Source organism: Sapajus apella, unplaced genomic scaffold (assembly GCF_009761245.1).
Source record: "Sapajus apella isolate SASKATOON/1434 unplaced genomic scaffold, GSC_monkey_1.0 scaffold19, whole genome shotgun sequence".
Lineage (NCBI taxonomy): Eukaryota > Metazoa > Chordata > Mammalia > Primates > Cebidae > Sapajus > Sapajus apella.
This window is the reverse complement of record NW_022436959.1, coordinates 781,218-800,899: the sequence shown is the minus strand read 5'-3', so window position 1 is coordinate 800,899 and position 19,682 is coordinate 781,218. Positions and strand designations below refer to the sequence as shown.

General features: G+C 43.0%; 1 protein-coding gene and 1 pseudogene across 7 annotated transcripts in view; one reads left to right on the top strand and one right to left on the bottom strand.

The window, feature by feature from the left end:
- Nucleotides 1-19,682, bottom strand: part of ELMO1 (engulfment and cell motility 1) — a 569,594-nt gene that overhangs the window by 465,663 nt on the left and 84,249 nt on the right. The gene's annotated exons all lie outside the window — the stretch shown is intronic.
- LOC116557628 lies at nucleotides 936-1,034 on the top strand (annotated as a pseudogene).

Genomic DNA, 19,682 nt, shown 5'->3' with positions numbered 1-19,682 from the left:
AGTAAAGAGAGAATGGAATCCAATGTGGAGGCTCAATATTTCATTTTCTGTATACGCTGTTGACAAAAGCAACATATCCTACTCTTAGCAACAATTCAGCCCATTTACTTGACAGGTGGGGAAATGTGCTATTGGCTATGGTTGGCTTGCAATATAATGGAAACTTTCAGAGAAAAGTCTTTGCTTTCACAGTGTCTGGCACTGACATCATGAAGGCTAGAGGACAGTTGTCAGAAGGAGTGGCAGGCAGGAGCCCAGAGCAGGCACGGGGCTGGGCACTGTGGACACATACTTCACTCACTCTTCTTCACAGCCCTCAGTGACAGGTATGACTATTTGCAGTAAATTAATGAAGACACTAATTCTTAGCTAGTTATGACTTTCCTCAAATACTTAAATCTCAGGGTGATAGAGGCCACTATAGGATGAGAACTGTTCTAGGTGAATTGTGTACCCCCTCAAAATTCATATGTTCAAATCCTAACCCTCCAGTGCCTCAGAATGTGGCTGTATGTGGAGACAGGACCTTGAAAGTGGTAATTAAGTTAAAATTAGGTCTTCAGGGCGGGCCCCAATATAGTATGTCTGTCTGGTATCCTTATAAAAGGAGGAAATTGGAACACGGAAGATACAGAGGGAAGACCATCTGAGGACACAGGGAAAAGATGGCCATTTGTAAGCCAAAGAGAAAGCCCTCAGAAAGAACCAACACTGATGACACCTTGATCTCTGACTTCCAGCCTTCATAACAGTGAGAAAAATCATTTCTGTTAGTTAAACCCTCCAGTCTGTGGTACTTTTTTATGGCAGCCCTAGCAAACTAATAAAACACCAAAGACAGAAAGCATCAAAGAAGAGCTTGATGATTTGATAGAAAGAATCTTAAAAACTTCTGAATTCCAAAAACCTGCATAAAAATTTAGACAGCTAAATAAATGCTTTGGAAGCATATACACTAAAACTGGAACAATACAGAGAAGATTATAACATGATCCTTACACAGGGAATATAAAAATTCCCTGTGTCATTTTTATATATTAGTTTAAAATATATATAGTAAAAATTTAAAGATGAAAAACAATCTGAAAAAAACATTTGCAATAAACATGATCCAACTTGGTAGATGTATCCTTAATAAGGATCTCATGAATTTATTTGTTAGCTGGGTGCAGTAGCTCAGCACTTGTAATCCTAGCACTTTGGGGGAACGAGGCAGGCAAATCACTTGAGGCCAGGAGTTCTTGCTTTCTGCTGGGGATGAAGCTGAAGCTGTCTGCAGCCTTACTCCCTCCATGCAGAAAGCCTCATAAGAAAGAATGAGACAAGGAGAAGCCAAGACAAGTCAAGAGGGAACAAGGACAGGAGGCCTAGCTATGTTCAGTTTCTGTTGAGTTTCCTAACACTTTTCCTTCCTTCCTTCTGAGCTATCCTAATATTCTTCCTAGATAGACAAACGAATAAATTCCTCATTATGCTATGTGAGCTTGAGTTCAGTTTCTGTCACTTGTAATTGAAAAACTCCTAATATATCAACCTAACCATATCCGTTTACTGACCTAAGTTCCAAACTGGTCATTAAATGACTGAAAGACAAGACAGGCTGAAGCTACACACTCTAACCTCACAGTCAAGAGGAAAGGATCTTTTGCTCCCCAATTCTAGAGTTCCTGTGGCTGCAAGTCCACATCTCTGATATAGCACTCAGCACCTAGGGGCTGCCTTTCCTCTGCGAGACTGCTATTAGAACTCATGCATGGATTGCAGGAGTTGGTCTCACTCCAGCATTTCCCACATAGCACCGCTTCTCTGAGTTATTTGCAAATGCAATGCAAAAAGAAAGAGTCAGGATTCTTGGGAAACAGTGAATGAAGTAATATCTACTAATAACTAACTAGTTCATGTCTTATATGCTTTTCAAGACAATCTGAATTAGGTACCATTATTAGCCTGAGTTCAAGCAATACTCCTGCTGTAGCCTCCCAAAATACTGGGATTGCAGGCAAGAGCCACTGTGCTGGGCTCTATGCCTTTCTTTCAAAATAGTTTCCTTTACTGCAGGACTTCTCAGGGAGTTTAATGTAACACATGTGTCCTGTGAAATCTCCATATTCAATCTACAGTATTTCCCAAATGTATCTGTCTAGAAAACTTTTATTTTTAAATAAAACATCTTGTGGCACAGGTTTCTCATAGGACATTCTTTGAGACTATTTGCCTTCTCAGCTTCTCAAAAGGAAAGAATTGCCAAATAGTCTCGACCAGAAATGTAATGGAAAGTGGCAGAGAAAACTCTCCTTTAGTCCCATATTGAATTATCATCACCTGCATCTGTGGGCTTGTCTCCAGGAAAGTAGCCCAATTCTTTTGAGTAACTCTTTCCAATTTACAGGGAACAGTAAAAATTCTATTAACTGCAGCTTCTACTGTGCAAAGCAACAGAGGATACATAGTACAAGAAACAGAATACCTGTATTTGTGATCATTTGAAAATCTCACTTTTTGCTTTAAATCTGTGGATGGTGACCTGGGGCCTCTAGGATATAAACCTTTCACAGCCTGCATCCAACTACTACCAGTGCTTCCTCCCTGACCCAGTGAGTCCCTGCTCCCCAAACCCCACACACATACAATGGCTTTGTAAGTCGGAAATGGAAAACGGGTTCTGCCTTAAGACTGTCAACGGTCCATTTGTGGCGGCTTCTGGCGGCTCTGCTTAAAGAAGGAACCCCTAGACTAAGTCAGGACCATCCTCCAGCTAGCTACGTTCTAGGTGAAGGATTAGAGAACTTGAGACAAATGTTTGTATCTCTTCCTTCTTCATAAATGGCTTGCCGTTTCCTTAGCCTGCCAAGGTCCTCACACTGCCTCTTTGTTCATAATGTTCTCTCCACCTCCAATATCCTCCCCTTTCCTTGGGTCTGCTTAAAAAATTCCCACCTAGATTTCAAAGCCAATCTCATGCACCAGCTCCTCTGAAAGATTTCCTTGACCTCACAGCCTCTCATGCTACAAGTCACTGCCCTGAATCTGTCTTCTTAGGCACTGACAATGACCTACCAGAGATCTTTCCACACCTTATCCTGTTCCTTTATATGAGCTCCCTGAGGGTAGGACTCATATCTTATTCATCTCTATTGTTCCAGACCTGATCAGATAGCATGGTAAAGAGCAGCTCAATATTTTTCAGTCAAGTGAATGAATAAGTGAACCACTCTTTCCCTAAAAACAAATTCAGAAATTAAAATTACAAATGTGAAGGATTACTCAAGCTAGTGATGCATTTTTAAAATCTAGAATTCCTTGCACAGAAAACCTTCAGACATTCTTCAAGCAGCAGCTATTCATTCGTTCTCACTGGACATAAATAGAAAGGGAGCTGTTCAGAGGTGAGACCAGGGCCTATTCCAGATTCCTTTTCCTCCTGGAAAAATTCTTTCAAAAACAGGATGAGACCTGAGCTGAGCCACTCGCTCCCTTCCCTTCACTCCAAGCTCTCTTGCACTTGGGGAATCAGCGTTTCAACTGGAAAGTTCATCATTCTGCAAACTAATGCACACACTTCCTCCCTTGTTCTGGTTTTCTGGATATTTGCTTTCCAAATTCCTTTTCAGCTGTTGTAATGCCAGTGTCTGCTCCCTTCCTCCCAGCAAGCCATGTCACTTGGTGATGTGTACAGACAGTCCCCAATGGAGGAGGCAAGGCTCCCGCCCAGTTCCCTATCGCACAACCCAGACTCGAGGCCACAGGAAGTGCTGGAGTGTTTCCACCATCCTGCGAGCCAAACATTCAAAGTTTCCAAACCTGCTGATCAAAAAACAGTATGTGAAACTTCTTTCTCGGCCTCTCTCCAGCAGCAGCAGAGCTCTAACTGCCACCCCTAGGAAATTCGATTGCATCAGATTACCACTGAAGGCCCCTGCAGAACTCTGGGCTGTGCCTCCACTGGGTTTCACCTGACAACCCTGGCACACAGCATTAGTCATTCTGATGCATAATGCAATGCCACACGGCCGCCACACACGTCATACGATTTGGCTCTGCCTTTTTCTCCCCGTCTGGGGTCCTTATTCCCTAGAAGAGCACAGGCTTGTATGAGGGCTCTGGGGTCAGATATTGGCCAGGGTGTTAATCCTGGTTCACCCAGATCGAAAACGCTGTGACTTGGTCGGGTGCAGTGGCTCGCACCTTTAATCCCAGCATTTAGGAGGCCAAGGTGGGTGGATTATGAGGTCAGAAGATCTGAGACCATCCTGGCCAACATGGTGAAGCCCTGTCTCTACTAAAAATACAAAAATTTGCCAGATGTGGTGGTGTGTGCCTGTGGAGGAATGTGTTCTCTTTCCGGGTCCACAAGGGGGCGTAGTTTTAAGGGCAAGAAGTTCTTAGCACCTTGCCCGCTCCCATCTCTCTCCATGCGGGAGATTTAATGGTTTGTGTTTGAATTTCCCGGGCGCGGGAAGAAACTAAGAGTCAATCACTCCAGCGGAAGTTCTAAGGAACTCCTTTCATTGGCCTGGGGCCTGAGAGAAGGTGGGGGTTCCTCCCAGGCTAAAAGTCCCCTTCTTCCACAGCCCTTCAGACTCCATGTTTGGGTCCCCTTCCACGAACACTCCCTTCGTGGAAGCTGTCTTTCTCTCTCCTGGATTTCCCCTCTGGAGTCCCCTTCCACACTTTCTCGTGGAAGCCTGTCTTCCCTCCTAAACGCCATCTCTCTCTATTCCCTTCCACTCAGGGTGGAAGCTGCTTTCCTCTCCCGGATTCCATCTTTCTGGATTCTCTCACTCAGTGTGAGAGTTAGCAGTTTCTTTCTCTCTCCTCCTTTTTCTCTCTCTGTTTAAATAAATCACTTTCTACAAACACTTCTGAGTCCAGCATTTACTGCGCACTGTACTGTGGTCCCCTCTTTCATTCTTGAGGGGGCAGGAGGCCAAGAACCTGGAGAAACGTCCTCTTGGGAGCTGAGGGCACCCTGAACCCCAATATTACATTTTGGCGAGCCAGCCAGGAGAGGGGTACACCAGAAAAGGGGTACAACCAGAAGAGGGGTACAACCAGGAAAGAAGACTTCAAAACCATGAGTAAAACAGGCCCCAGGCTGTCCTGTCTCTTTAAGAACACCTGAAGCGGCCGCAGCCAGGCAGGACTGTGGGGAACCAGAGCGGTGGCGTCGCCCCACCGTCTTAAGTGGCGCGGGCCAGCCGGAATTAAAAGCGCAGTTTTTTTGTTTTTTTGTTTTTTTTTTACCTCCAAGCTCTCTCTCAGCTTTCCCTCTCCTTCTCTATCCTTCGGATATTATCACTGGGACCAAAACCTGCAGGAGCCTGTGGGGTGGAAAGGATCAGCTCCTTGCTGTCCGGGAACAGCCCAGCCCCGAGGTGGAACCCAGCCGGCAGAGGTCGGCCACAGATAAACAGCAGGGAGGGGCGGGGTACAGCCCGAGCCCGCAGGGGACCAGGGACGTAGCAGCCCAGCGCATGGTTCTGGTGGGCCTCCCCGACATTCTCCACTCCCAGGCAGCAGTGTAAAATAGCCTTCCTCAGGACATTCACCTGCTGGCCACCAGGTCCCTGTGTGGGCAGCAGCTCGGGGAGTGGCCCAACCGCTCACGGGGTTCTGGCGGGGTCAACATGGCGACCGAAAGCCGCGGGGGAACTCACAGCCGGCACAGCCGCGGCTGCAAATGCGGCTTTTAAAGTGACAGCACCAGGCGGCTTTTTTCCTTTGCTGGATTCTCTTGCTCGGCGTGAGTCAGCTGTTTCTCTTTCTCCTGTTTCTCTCTCTCTAAATAAATCACTTCCTAGAAACACTTTTGAGTCCAGCATTTACTGCACACTGCACCGTGGTCCCCTCTCTCATTCTTGAGAGGGCAGGAGGCCAAGAACCTGGAAAAGCATCCTCTCAGGGGAGCTGAGGGCACCCTGAACCCCAATATTACACCTGTAGTCCCAGCTACTCAGGAGGCTACAGCAGGAGAATCGCTTGAACCCAGGAGGCAGAGGTTGCAAGGAGCCGAGACCACACCACTGCACTCTAGCCTTTGCGACAGAGCATGACTCTGTCTCAGAAAAAAAAAAAAAAGAAAGAAAATGCTGTGACTTTGGACAAGTTACACAACATGTTGACCCTCGGTATCCTCATCTGACCCAGGAATGACAGTGAAGCCCTTCTCATGGGATTACTATGAAAATAAAATACCTATAAAGCAATTAGAGTAGTGTCTGACCTGGTATTATTATTTACTAGACATGGGGTAGCTGGATAAATGAAATTGTGGAAACACATCTGTAGTCCAGTCTCATGAAACACACAGAAGCCACACTGCATGGGGATTCTTTTTGCTCTAAGCATCAGACTATGATGCTAGCCATGGCACTAGAAAGGAAATAACTTTGCCTTAAGTCCAGGGAGTTTTTTAGATTTGAAGTTTTCAGGGCATACAAAAGATTCTAGGTGAATGACTGTGTTGACAGAAATCAGAGGCGGAAAGTTAGGGTAAGATTCTGAGAGGATTGACCTACATTGCAAAGGCAGGAAGTCAAAGAGAACTGCCTGAGCAGATGCCCTAATGGAAAATAAGAGACCTATTTTCTCTCCTGTCCGGAGGTCTCGTCTTCAAGGAAACTTCTCTGAGTACACGAAAGTGACCGGGACTCAACTTGCTCTAAATCCTTTCTCCCCAAGGAGAAGCAGATATCATCTTGAGTTATGAGGCAGCTCAGTGCTTAAAGAGGGCCCACGGGGGGGCTGCTGCACAGAGGGGGATCTGCCCCACCATTACTGCGCAAATCCCCCAACTGTGTGTTCTTCCAGCCTTGCAGAGTGATATCTGTTCTGTTCTTTTCTGTCCAATCCTCCCAGCAAGTAGACAGAGGATAGTGTTGGGGCTTAGAAAATCATACCCCAAAGTATAGAGCTTCGGCATGCTGAGTACTCTGAACTAAAAAGGACTAGAAGGTCTCAGAAGCAAGGTCTCTATGACCTCTCCTGCTCTCCAGTCTCCCATCTCTCTTTCACGCCTGAAGCAAGTCATAAAAACCAAACTTCCATGGTGTCTTTGTGCCACATTTTCTTTATCCAGTCTATCACTGACGGGCATTTGTGTTGGTTCCAAGTCTTTGCTATCGTGAATAGTGCTGCAGTAAACATACATGTGCATTTGTCTTTATAGTAGAATGATTTATAATCCTTTGAGTATATACCCAGTAATGGGATTGCTGGGTCCAATAGTATTTCTAGTTCTAGATCCTTGAGGAATCACCCCACTCTCTTCCACAGTGGTTGAACGAATTTACACTCCCACCAGCAGTGTAAAAGCATTCCTATTTCTCCAAAGGATGAGTTCATGTCCTTTGAAGCGACTTGGATGAAGCTGGAAACCATCATTCTCCGCAAACCTAACGCAGGAACAGAAAACCTAACACCACATGTTCTCATTCATAAGTGGGTGTTGAATAATGAGAACACATGGACACAGGGAGGAGAACATCACACACCAGGACCTGTCAGTGGGTGGAGACTAGAGGAGGGATAGCATTAGGAGAAATACCTAATGTAGATGACAGGTTGATGGGTGCAGCAAGCCACCATGGCACATGTATACCTATGTAACAAACCTGCACGTTCTGCACATGTGTCCCAGAACTTAAAGTATAATTTTTTAAAAAGATGATCAAGGGTTAGGAAGACAAATTCACAAAATTCCTTTAAGCATTAATTTACCTTAATAAAAGAATAATAAATACCAAAAAAAATCCTCTTCAGCAAGGTGGATCATTGAAACTAGAACCTCTCTCTCCCAAAGTAAACCATGAAACCTAGGAAGGTCACTCCCTTCTTCCTTCTCCCCAGAGACCCTCATTTCAGAGGGTTCCTGCCCTACACCTAGGAGGAAGAAATGCTAAGCAGAGAGGCCAGTAAGAATCTGAACCAACTGGCCTTGTTGAGGTTCCTCTGTGGCCTACTGCCATTAGGTCAAACCCTTTGTCCAATCATAGTTCTTCGTGGCTGTCCATTCTTCACCAAGCCTAAGCATAACAATAGTTACGGGGTTTGGGTCTTCATTTCTGAAGGCTCCCATGTCAGATAAAACTTTGATCAAATAAATGTGTTATACTTTTCTCTTGCTAACCTGTCTTTGGTTTCAGGAGTGTCAACAGTGACCCATATGACGTGTGAACACAGGTATCATACCTTTCCCCACTGAAGTAGGCATGACCCACCTGGGGCCTAATGAACTTTGCTGGCTAGACCTCAGCCCAGCTGCCCCCCAGAAGCTGTGGTTTTAGTGGAGACTAAGTCACAGTGATTACTTAGCTCTGTGCCTAGGGTTGTCTTATCATAGCTCTAAACAGCAGAACCTCAAATGTTTCTCAGGAAAGATGCAGTTAAAAAACAAATTTCCCCCATTATCTCTCTAGTTATTAGCCACAATATTATTGTTTGTCATACTCACTAGTAAGACAAACAAACCTATAGATTTTTTTCTTTCTCATCTCTTTCACCTTAGGAGGCTCTGCCAAAGCTCCCTGGATTTTATGATTCAAATCTCTTTCCTCTAGTTTTTATCTGAGCTCCCTCACAAGTTTGCTGCAGTTTGGTTTAAGATAAAACACACTCAGGGCACATGCTATCAGCATGGCTACAGGGCCACACTGTGAGAGCTTTTCGCACAAACATCGAGATGACAGTGGAAACAGTGGGCCATGCTTAAGAACAAAAGACTTATTCCTGCTCACATGCATAGATAAATATGACCTGAGGTGCTCAATGGCAGTCCATGGTACATATTTGGGGGAAAGTGGTCTGTGGTTCTATTCTGAATGCCAGTATCATTGATTACAGCTTAGGGTTACTGACCTGCTCACTGGCATCCCAAGGATAACATTCTGAATGAATTGTTTTTTTAATGCTCATTTTCCCCTCAAGTTAGCCCTGGGAGGAGAGCTCCCCCACAGCCTGTCTGCACTCCCTGGGAAATGATCAGATTAAAAGCTGATAAGAGGAAAGCAGAGAAACTTCCAACTCTGTGTTGGCAATGTTCTAATTTAATACTTTAGAAAATTTACTTTGGTTTCTCCTCTAGCCTCCATTAACAGGATATTGATAATTTCAAATGCTTTGCATCTGCATTCAGTTCTAGCAAACCTAGAACTCAACCTGTTAATATCTGCTTTGACAAGGACTCTGTCATGTCAAAAACCAAACTAATGACAATAAAAACAAGACACACAAACCCCTAGCTAGACTGATGAAGGCAATTGTGAAAAAAAAAATTAGAAAAGGCCATCATGCATCTTATCATAATTATGTGAGGTGTGAATTTGATGAGTGAGGTCAAAGAAAACCAGATTCCACTGGACTCCTAAGAACCCTACTTTTCTTGGCCTTTCAAATCAAGGTCAACTCCTAAAAACTTTATAGATGAAAGATGGCTTTGGAGGCAGACAGACCTGGATTAGAATATAAAAGTGAGTGTTAAGCCCGGGCACAAGATGACCAGATTTGCATTTTACCTTTGCCTACCTAAAGAACAGATTGGAACAGGGCAAGGATGACAGGGGCAGGTTGGTAAGAAAGTGACTGATGGCAGTGACTTGGGCTTGGGTGGCCATGGAGACAGAGAAGGTGATGGATTTATAAGCTATTAAAACAATCAAAACAACTGATAATAGACAAAGAGGGAGAAGCTGGAATCAACGACGATCCAGGATTATGGTTCTGTAACAGAATAGATGGTGATGTCGTTTACTGGGACAGGACTACTCCAAATAGAAGATGGACTCTCAGCCAATTTGTTGACCAGTATCAAGGCAATGGGTGTACAGACTCACCTGGAGGAACTAGTGGTAAAGTCCAAGCTGTCAGTGCCAAATACAGCCTTCCTACTCACTTCTGCCTTGCAGGACTATCTTTACTGCAGATTACATCTAAAAATACACAGCCACTTCCTCCAAATAAATGGGAAGGCAGCACAGTACAGCAGTTACAGCCACTGATTGGACTCCGACTGCCTGTATTCTAATCCTAGTTTCATGACCTCCTAGCCTTATAGCTTTGGGAAAGTTGCTTTCTATGCCTCAGTTTACTCAACTGTAAAATGGAGAAAACCACAGTACCTACGTCAACAGTTTCTTAGAACTGAGTACTAAAATGACAGCAATAGCCAACGCACCTATATAACTTTCTCTGTGCCAGGTACCCTATTAAACAGTTTATATAGATTAGCCCATTCAGTCCTCACAACAGCCCTATGATATGACAAAGGCACAATCAAAATCCCCACCCTAAACATGGGTAGATGGAGGCACCGAAGAAACCGGTCACTCACTTGGCTGTTCAGCCATCTAGTCCATCTGAAGGCAGTGTTCTGAACCGTCACCCTAAATTTCCTTGGACCTTAATACACACCATGCTTAGAACAGTGCCTGGCACCGAGTAAGAGACGGCCAACATTATCCCTGACTATGAAAGCCAAATCAAGCCTGGTTCACCAGGAAGAAAGAGGCTTTACCCACTTTTCCATTATGGATCACGGTCACACCTTCCCACCTTGTACTTGTGTAACGCTGGCTGCGACATGGTGAACTTGCTTCTGACGTTGACTCTGTGGACAGAAGGCAGTTACGGCCTGAGGGTTTCAGGCTCCACAAAGACTCCATTCTCAATGCTGTGATAGAACCTGCAACTAGATACCACCTCTGAGAGTCAGCTCTGCAGGAAAAACACCCCCTGGCTCAGATCATAATTTCCGGTCTGGTAAAACGGGGATCTCTTCGTGACCTCTATCCTTTTACCTTTTCACTTTATGAATGGACAAACTTTGTGTGAGTTGAATATACTTGCCCTCCCCTTAGAGAAAGAACAGAGAGATTCTTTTATAAGGAGATAACATGATTTTATTTCCACTAACAAGGAATAATCTTAATTGACATCTTGCTCTGTCAGAGTACAGCCTCAGAACAAGTACTCAAAACTGAAATAATCACTTTTTGGTAACAGGCCCCAGCCTTTAATGAGCTTATTATGGCAAAGAACCTAAATAGCAAATCAATTCCCTACAGCACATGAGAGTTCACTGGGAAGTTACACAGCTTAAAGTGAAAGTTTCTGAAACTTAACTGAGATTTAAACAAAAAACAACAACAAGGTTGACCTTTCAAACATCTACATCAAGTTTTTCCAGGTAAAATTTAGTTCAGCCACAGAGTTAAGAGCCAAAACTCTAGGGGTCCAACAGGTACATAACTTTTTGGACAAAAATCCAGAATCTGCCTGTTGGTAGTCCTTGGTACGCCCAGGAGAAGCTAAGGTGGCTGCCTATTCAGATGTGGGATTAAATAAGGCTCTGCACGTTTCAAAGATTTCAACCCAATACTCAGCCCCGCTGAATAGTTAGGCCTGTGTGGTTTTCAGTAACTGCAAAATGTAAAGAGAAATTGCACTCTGCCCACTTATCAGTAAGTCTAACACTGAATTCACTGCCATCTACAAAGGTGGTGTCTACATTATTCTCAGGAAAATTGTATAAACAATGTTAAAGTTAAAGAACAGAAAATAGTTTAATAATGTATGGCAAAACTGTGAGATAGAATAAGAGTCATTTTTAATTATCACATTAAAATATGAGTGACACTGGACAATATTCACAACATATTTTCATCGATTCATTTATATCCATTGGCATTTGAATAAGTATTTTCTCCATTACAACCTTGTGCCAGGTATTGCCAGGTGCTGCCTTCTGCCAGGTATGCTTCCAGGTATTGGGGACAAGTCATTCAACACAAAACACAAAGTTTCTGCTCAGATGGTATAATTACAATATGACGGGGCCTCCCACTGTCCCCCAGTGGACATCTGGCATGGGTAAGCCTGTGACAAGCCACTAGGACTTTGAGATTGCTTGGATCCACAGCAGAGTATAGCCTAGACTAATACAGGATTCATTTCTGAGTCCTTGTCTTTCTCCAGAAACCGTCTCTAGGCAGTCTCATCCAGTCCCATAGACACACTTTAAATGTATATCCTCAACCCAAGCCAGTTTTCCTTCTTTCCTTCCTTCCTTCCTTCCTTCCTTCCTTCCTTCCTTCCTTCCTTCCTTCCTTCCTTCCTTCCTTCCTCCTTCCTTCCTTCCCTTCCTCCCTCCATCCTTCCTTCCTTCCTCAAATATCCAAGTGCCTACTTGACATAGCTACTTAGGTATCTCACAAGCATCTCAAATCTAACATATCGAAAACAGAACTCTTTCCTCCAGAAGCTATTTTTCCTTCAGGCTTCTCACATTAGAAAATGGCTTTGTGGTACACCTTTACACCAGATTTCCCACTTCCCCTCTTCTGAGCACTCTAGGGTACTGTACTTCTAGCCCCCTTGCAGGGTAAGGCCACAGCCAAATACATGACTCTTGTGGCTAAAGATATGTGAGTGGAAGAGACAGAGGCACTAGATAGCCAGGTTCTCTCTCCCCTTGCCACAGTGAATTTGGTAGAACCCATATTGATATGGAAGGCAGGCTAGACCACTTAGTTTGAGGACAGATGCCCTGGAGGGTCACTTGGACTTATAGCAGATTTTGCAAGACTGCAAACTCTGTTGCAGTTGGCTGAAATGTTGAAGCTGCTGTTACAGCAGCTTACTAGTCTTACTAGTCTCCTCTGACTACTTCAGGGCCCTCAGGTGCTTGTGCCAGAACCAAGGAGTCCCTCTCCACACTCCTTCTCCCTCCCCTCCATGTCCAGGCCACCGCCAATCCAACTCAACCCTCACAAATGTTCTCTAGGCCAAACCAACATTTCTCATCTGGGCTCTTGCAAGAGCCCTCAGATCTATTATCCACATAGCCTCCAAAGTCGAAACCACAAAGGCTTTCAAACACCTCCTCTGTTTAAATCCCTTCAATGGCTCCCCACCGCTCTCAAGCTTAAATCCAAAGTCTTTAACATGGCCCACAAAGGCCTGTGTGATCTAGCCAGGGCCCACCTGCCCCAGACCTCATCCTATGCATCCATCCATCCGTCTCTCCCTCACCTCATTCCTCCCTTCTATCCCCATCCCACTTCAGCAGCTCCAGCCCTCTCTCAATTGCCCAAATATGCCAAGCTCCTAGCATGAAATGTAGTCTCTGCTCCTCTCCATTTTTCCCTTCTACCCCCAGCTACTTGAAATCACTCTAAAACACACCAACCTCCTTTCACTTCTCCCCTTTCATTTTTTGCTAGAAAGGGAAAAACAACTCTTGAACATGTTTGCCTTTGAGTCAGAAGACAAAAGGATAAGCTATGAACTTAAATTCTCAGAAATCACCTGACTATAGGATCTAAACATTGGTAGAAGTTGAAAGAGAAGGAAGACATCTCCAGGGCTCAGGAAACAGGGGAGAAAAATTAAACCAAGTGACTAGGAAACCAAAGAAGCCAGGGAAGGGTTCAGGAGAAAATCACACCCTAGGCCAAGAAGGACTCCAAGCCCCCACAGCCACCACCACCAACTCTCACCCATGCTTCTTCATTTGACTAATGCAAATCCCTCGGGAATCCCTCTCTCAATTCAATACTAACACTCTGCCAGGGCCATAGGCTTCTCTGACATAAGGGAGTCCTCTCCCCACAAAAGTCAGATACCCCCATACCATACCCCATCCCTGGGCCAACATAGGGGCAAAGGCTGATAAGCTCTCAGCAGGCCAGGCTTCACTCTTCCATCAGGGTTTCTCTCAGAACCAACGAGGCCAAGCAGTTTTCATCTATGCCTTCATTAATATAAAATGAGACTCCAGAGAGACCCAAGGGACCCTCCCATGGTTGAGTGTATTCTTCCAAATATGTATTCTCACAAATATTATATTAAATCTATGATTAAAAGTGCTCAGGCTGGAGTGCAAAGGCATGATCTTGGCTCACTGCAACCTCTGCCTCCCAGGTTCAAGCAATTCTCCTGCCTCAGTCTCCCAAGCAGCTGGGATTACAAGCACCCGCCACTATACCCAGCTGATTTTTTTTTTTTTTTTTAAGTAGAGATGGGGTTTCATCATGTTAGTCAGGCTGGTCTTGAATTCCTGACCTCAGGTTATCCACCTGCCTCGGCCACCGAAAGTGCTGGGACTACAGGCGTGAGCCACCGCATCTGGCTGAAACATATTTATTCTTAAACTAGAGATCTCCTGAAGAGTTTTATTCACACTTGATCATTTTTGTTTTCAACTAAATACCTAAATGTTCATCCAATGGAAGAAATCGACTTCTTTGTTTTCAAAACCTTTAACAGAAAGGAAAATAACTTGTAGGTTCTAGAAAGCATACTTTAATGCTTTAATTACGGCTTTTTTTTTCGGAATACTTACCTTTTGCAATTAAGATAGGAAAAATTCAACTCAAATCCAAATTTCTTCTTCTCATTTCACCATCTTAAAATTTGGCAAGTTTTGCTTGAGGAAGGAGACGAAACTCAAGTGCTTTTGTGTACCCAGGTGCCAGACAGCTAAGGATATTGGCTTTTCTATCACCATTGATAGAAAGATAACACAAAAAGTGAATCCTATTGAAGGTGGCTCAGAAGCGTCTTCTTAACAAAGCTCAGAATGTTTTTACAAACTCTTTGTGTCAAGGCACTTGGAACCTGTTAACGATTCCTGGATGATGTCCAAAACGCCATTATACTTGACAGTCGTGAATGACTGTCACAACTTGAAAGGTGAGAAACGCGAGTGGGCTTTTTAGCTTTTGTCAAACAGAAAGCCTCTCACCCCCACACGTTTCCATCTGAGCCTGCCGAGAATGGGAACACAACAGCAGTTTTCCTGTCCATTCCCATCAACTAGAAAACACAGCCATCCCCTCTTACGGAAATAACTTCTAACACCGGGCCACGTCGACACTTTGTGTTTTAAATTCTATGATGCGGTCCTACATTCTTGCAGTAATCAAAGGCTGTGAAACTTCAGAGTGAAGGGTCTTTCAAAAGGACAACGGAAAATGAAAGAGGTTGTTTTGGTGAACACTTTTAATTCCCAAGCTGGCTGCAGGGGATCCTGCTGAAGGATGGCCAAGATAAGAGTAGACCCAGGAGCTTCCAAACTCCACAGAGTCAACTTTGTACCCAAGCTCCCTCTGGTTGGCGTGGGCCAACACCAAAGTCACCACAGGACAGAACGGGCAGCAGGACGCCTGCTCAACAGTGGACCTGAAAGGCTCTCCTCCTGGACAAAGCAGAAGAGAAGACTTCTGCAACCCAGCATGGCCGAAGCACCAGCTCTCAAACACCAACTACTCATCTCAGTCATTCTTCCTTATGACCAAAACTTTGATCTTAGCCATCATAGAAGTTCAAACCCAGGGTGAAGACAACACAGGAAAAAATGTGGCTTCCGAGGTAAAGTGGAGAGCTAAAGAACTAACCAATGCGTTAATCAATGCAGACGATCTGAAAAGTCTTCTTTTCCTGAATAGTAGACTCCTTTCTCTCAGTCACTTAAACAATTATCCCAACTCACCACTTACCTTTTCAAGGCAGAGATATAGTAAAGTATCGTAAGCACCATTCTCTCTCCTGTATTGTCATAATATCAAATGTGTGCAGTGCTTTTAAGCTTCACAAGTATGAAAACGTAAAATGGCTAATAGGTATTATATAACCTACTGAGGATTACAACCACTACATTGATAAACAAATATCTGATAGATGAATGCCCAAGATAAGATTTCACTTCCAATCACCACTTACAGGGACCTCTCCCCCAAGGAGGTTCCCAAGTTTATTAAAATGTCCTAGAAGTTGTTTCTAAATTCTAAGTTGTTTCTAAAATCACATCATATTCAAAGGGAATGTGATGAGACAGGAAATTCAGAAAGAATGCCCTGATTTTTGCGCATTGATTTCCATAGCATGTATTCTTCTACAAGACCAAGGAAGAGACTACAGCCATATCCTTTTGGTAATCTCAAAAGAATATCCAGCATTTATTTTTCTTCAGAGTTAAATTATGGTACATACAATAACAATAAAAAGTTTTAGTCATAATCATTTTATATCAGACTTTAGCATTAACTATTTCTCATATGTTAAGAAAACAAACCACCCTTTCAACATCCGTATCACTTCATCACACACGGGATCTCTGTGAGGAAGGTCAGCAAATATTGCTCTATAATCTCATTTTGCTAACAGGGGATTGAAGCAAAGGAGTTAAGATTCAGTTCAAAATGAGATCCATTCCAATCTCCCAACACCTAGAATTTAGAACAGGAGCACAAGCAAGACAAAGTTACAGAGTCACACATGAATCATTATTAGTAGAGATGGGGTTTCTCCATGTTATTCATCAATCATGGAAAACAAATGTAACTCCTTTCTGCTGTCACCAAACAGGACATCAGAATTACCAACACATGAGTCAATCATAATTTATCATATTTATCATAATTAATCATATTACCCCCAGTTAAGTAGATGTTTCTATTTGGAGAAGGAAGTCAGACTGAGAATCTCCTGTCCTCACACAATGAGCCTTTACCACAGAGGAAACTCAGTGCTGGTTTATTCCTCTGTAATCTCCCCCGGTAGCATCATCTCCTAACATGGGGCAGATAGCCAGGCCAACTTCAGCAACAGCATTCTCCAAACTCCTCTAAGGGAGAAAGATTCTTCATTCCTTTCAAAAATATTAGCAAAAGGCCTCTTCCCCTCAATCACTGAGTTTGGAGATTCTGAGACAAGAGTGGGATAAACCCAGGATGCATTCTTATTCTCAGAAATCAGATAACGGACTGAACAATTCGTTGAGAACATGAACAAAAATATTACATGCTATTAAAATATACATAGTTTCATCACATCAATAAAAGCAAAATCTCTCTAATGAGGATCTTGCAAGCCCACTGTTTCCTGGCCTCTGCCACTTTCTCTGTCCCCTACCAGTTCCTCCTGGCTCGCTCTCTTGTGCCCACACCTGGCTTCCTCAAGTTCCCCAGACACACCACACTGTCATTACTCTGCTGTTCCTGAACTTCCTGCAGCTGATTTGCTCACTGGATTCAGGACTCAGACCAAATGTCATCTCCTCAGGGAAGCCTTTCCTAGATAACCTAATGCCAGTGAGGTTGGCACACACACATTCCCAGTCATCCCTAACTCTCTCTCTCCCACTCACTCCTTCACTCACCACATCACTAGCTTGCAATGCTACACACTGGCCTATGTGTTTACCGTCCAGAGTCCACTCTGGAGTGTAACCTCTGTGAAGGCATGGATGTTTTCTTCACCATTTTATCTGTGGTCACATATTATGCTATCAATGAATGTCTGGTGAGTGAATAAGTGAATGAAGGAAGAAAAGGATCAGATTGGGAGGGCACCACTGATTTCTTAGATACTTTAAGAAAATTCTTCAAGAGTACAGTGAAAAATAACAGGTTACAGGTACAACTCAGTGTGTGACATGGAAGACTATAGAAGACTACGAAAGAGAGAGTAGGTTAATTAAGCATAGTGCAAATTAAGTATCGCCAGAATGCAGTAGGAAAAATGGGTGGGCATAAGACCTGCCACAGTTATGGAATCAGAATGCTCTAAGCCCCTACCAGAAATAAACAAACAAATAAAAAAAAATGAAAATCCCTGGGAACAATAACCCAAATGAGGTAATTCATACGAAATTATTTTATAGCAAATAAAGCAATCAGAAAATAAGTATATATCAAGCATATATTACCTCCTCCTAACTTTCTCTCCCCACTAATATCCACTGCAGACATCAAAAACAATCATGGATAATAAATGTAACTCCTTTCTGCTATCGCCAAACAGGACATCCGAATCACCAACATGCAAGTCAATTATAATTTTTTAAACTGTCTTAGCAAAGTAAGCAAATTAGGAATGGCAGAAAACTTCCCTCCTAAAGGATGTCTACAAAAAGTCTATAGCAATCATCATGCTCAAAGCTTGACGGTGAACCAGCAAGCTTTTTCTTTAAAATCAAAACAAGGCGAGGAAGTCAAATATCACTACCTCTATTCAATACCGTACTGGAGATCTCATTCTAAACATTATAAGAATGGCAAATTTTTCATTATTCAGATGATATTATTGTCTATCAGAAACTATTAGGATTAATAAGACTTTATCAAGGTTTCTGAGTATAAATCAGTATATTAAAGTGATTAGCATTTCTATACACCAGGAACAAAGCATCAGAAAGAACCATCTCTTAAATATACATTTTATGATAATAATAAAACAAGAAGATACTGTTGGAGTGCAGAAAATGATTCTTCACAATACGGAGCTTTGGCATACTAAGTGCTTTGAAAATTGAAAAGCCTCAGAAATCAGCCTCAGAACCAAGGTTTCTCTCTGACCTGCTCTTACCTCCCTGTCACTGATCTTCTTGCCTAAAGCACCAGGAGGGATTCTCTTTGGAATTTCTTAAGACCCCACTCCTTAGAAATCTCATCAAATAACCCAAAAGACCAACCACCTGGGAGAAGAAGAGCACAGACAGTAAGTCATCACCACATCCATATAGACTTTTCATCTATTCTCCTAAGGGCAGCTCCCATAAATTACCTGGGAGGCTTTAACTGCATAAGATGACGTTTGTTCACAGTGAAGTTCTATCCCTCACCTTCCTGACACCTCCCTCAGAGCTCCGGAGAACTTTGTTATTTACTTCCACACTCTCTATGTCTCTGTCCCCTATATAGAAGGGTATATAAGCATCCGGACTCCACTGGGTTATTGGCAAATCATTCTCATGTGATTCCCTCCACTGTGAACATTAAATACATTTGTATGTCCTTCTCTCCTTTCCATTAGCCTTTTGTCAGTATATTTTCAGCAAACCTTCAGGGAATGAAGAGGGAAGCTTTCCCTCTTGGCCCCTGCAATACTTAGGAATACATGAAACAAAATTTTACAAGATATTTCTGTATAAAGTAATAAAAGTTATTGATTAACATTAAAGAACACCAAAATAAATGGATAAACATACAAAGTTTAAGAATGAGATAGCCCAATATTATAAAGATGTCAACAAGGTTATGTAACACTTATAGTCTGGAGAGGGACTTCCACCCATATGGAAGCTTGCTATGTGCCAAAAGTGACAGCGCAGACCAGTGGCTGGGGAAGGCAGGAGGGATGAATATCCCTCATCTGTAATACTTGGGACCAGAAGTGTTTCAGATTTCAGATTCTTTCAGGTGTTGTAGTATTTGCATTATATCTACTGGCTGAATATCCCTAATTCAAAAGTCTGAAATCCAAAATGCTTCCATGAGCATTTCCTTTGAGTGTCACGTCGGCACTCAAAAAAATCTGCATCTTGAAGCATTTCAGATTTTGGATTTTCAGCTTAGGGATGCCCAACCTGTATTTAGTAAGTGGCATTGGGACAATGTAAAGGGCAAAGTGAAATCAGCCTCTACTTTACAATCTGCATTAAACAAAACAATTCCAGAGACTGACTATTTGAATGAAAAAGAAAAACAGACATCTCAGAAAATCTTAGTATATAAGAATATCCTAATAACCAAAGGGTAAGAAGGATTGCTTAGGTAACCTATACATAGCCCAAACCATAAAAAAAGAGACTGACTAACTCATCTACAATATAATTAAGAAGTTCTGTTTATTAAAAAAAGGTTTGATAAGAGAAAAAATAAAAGAAAAAATTTTAATAAGAAAAA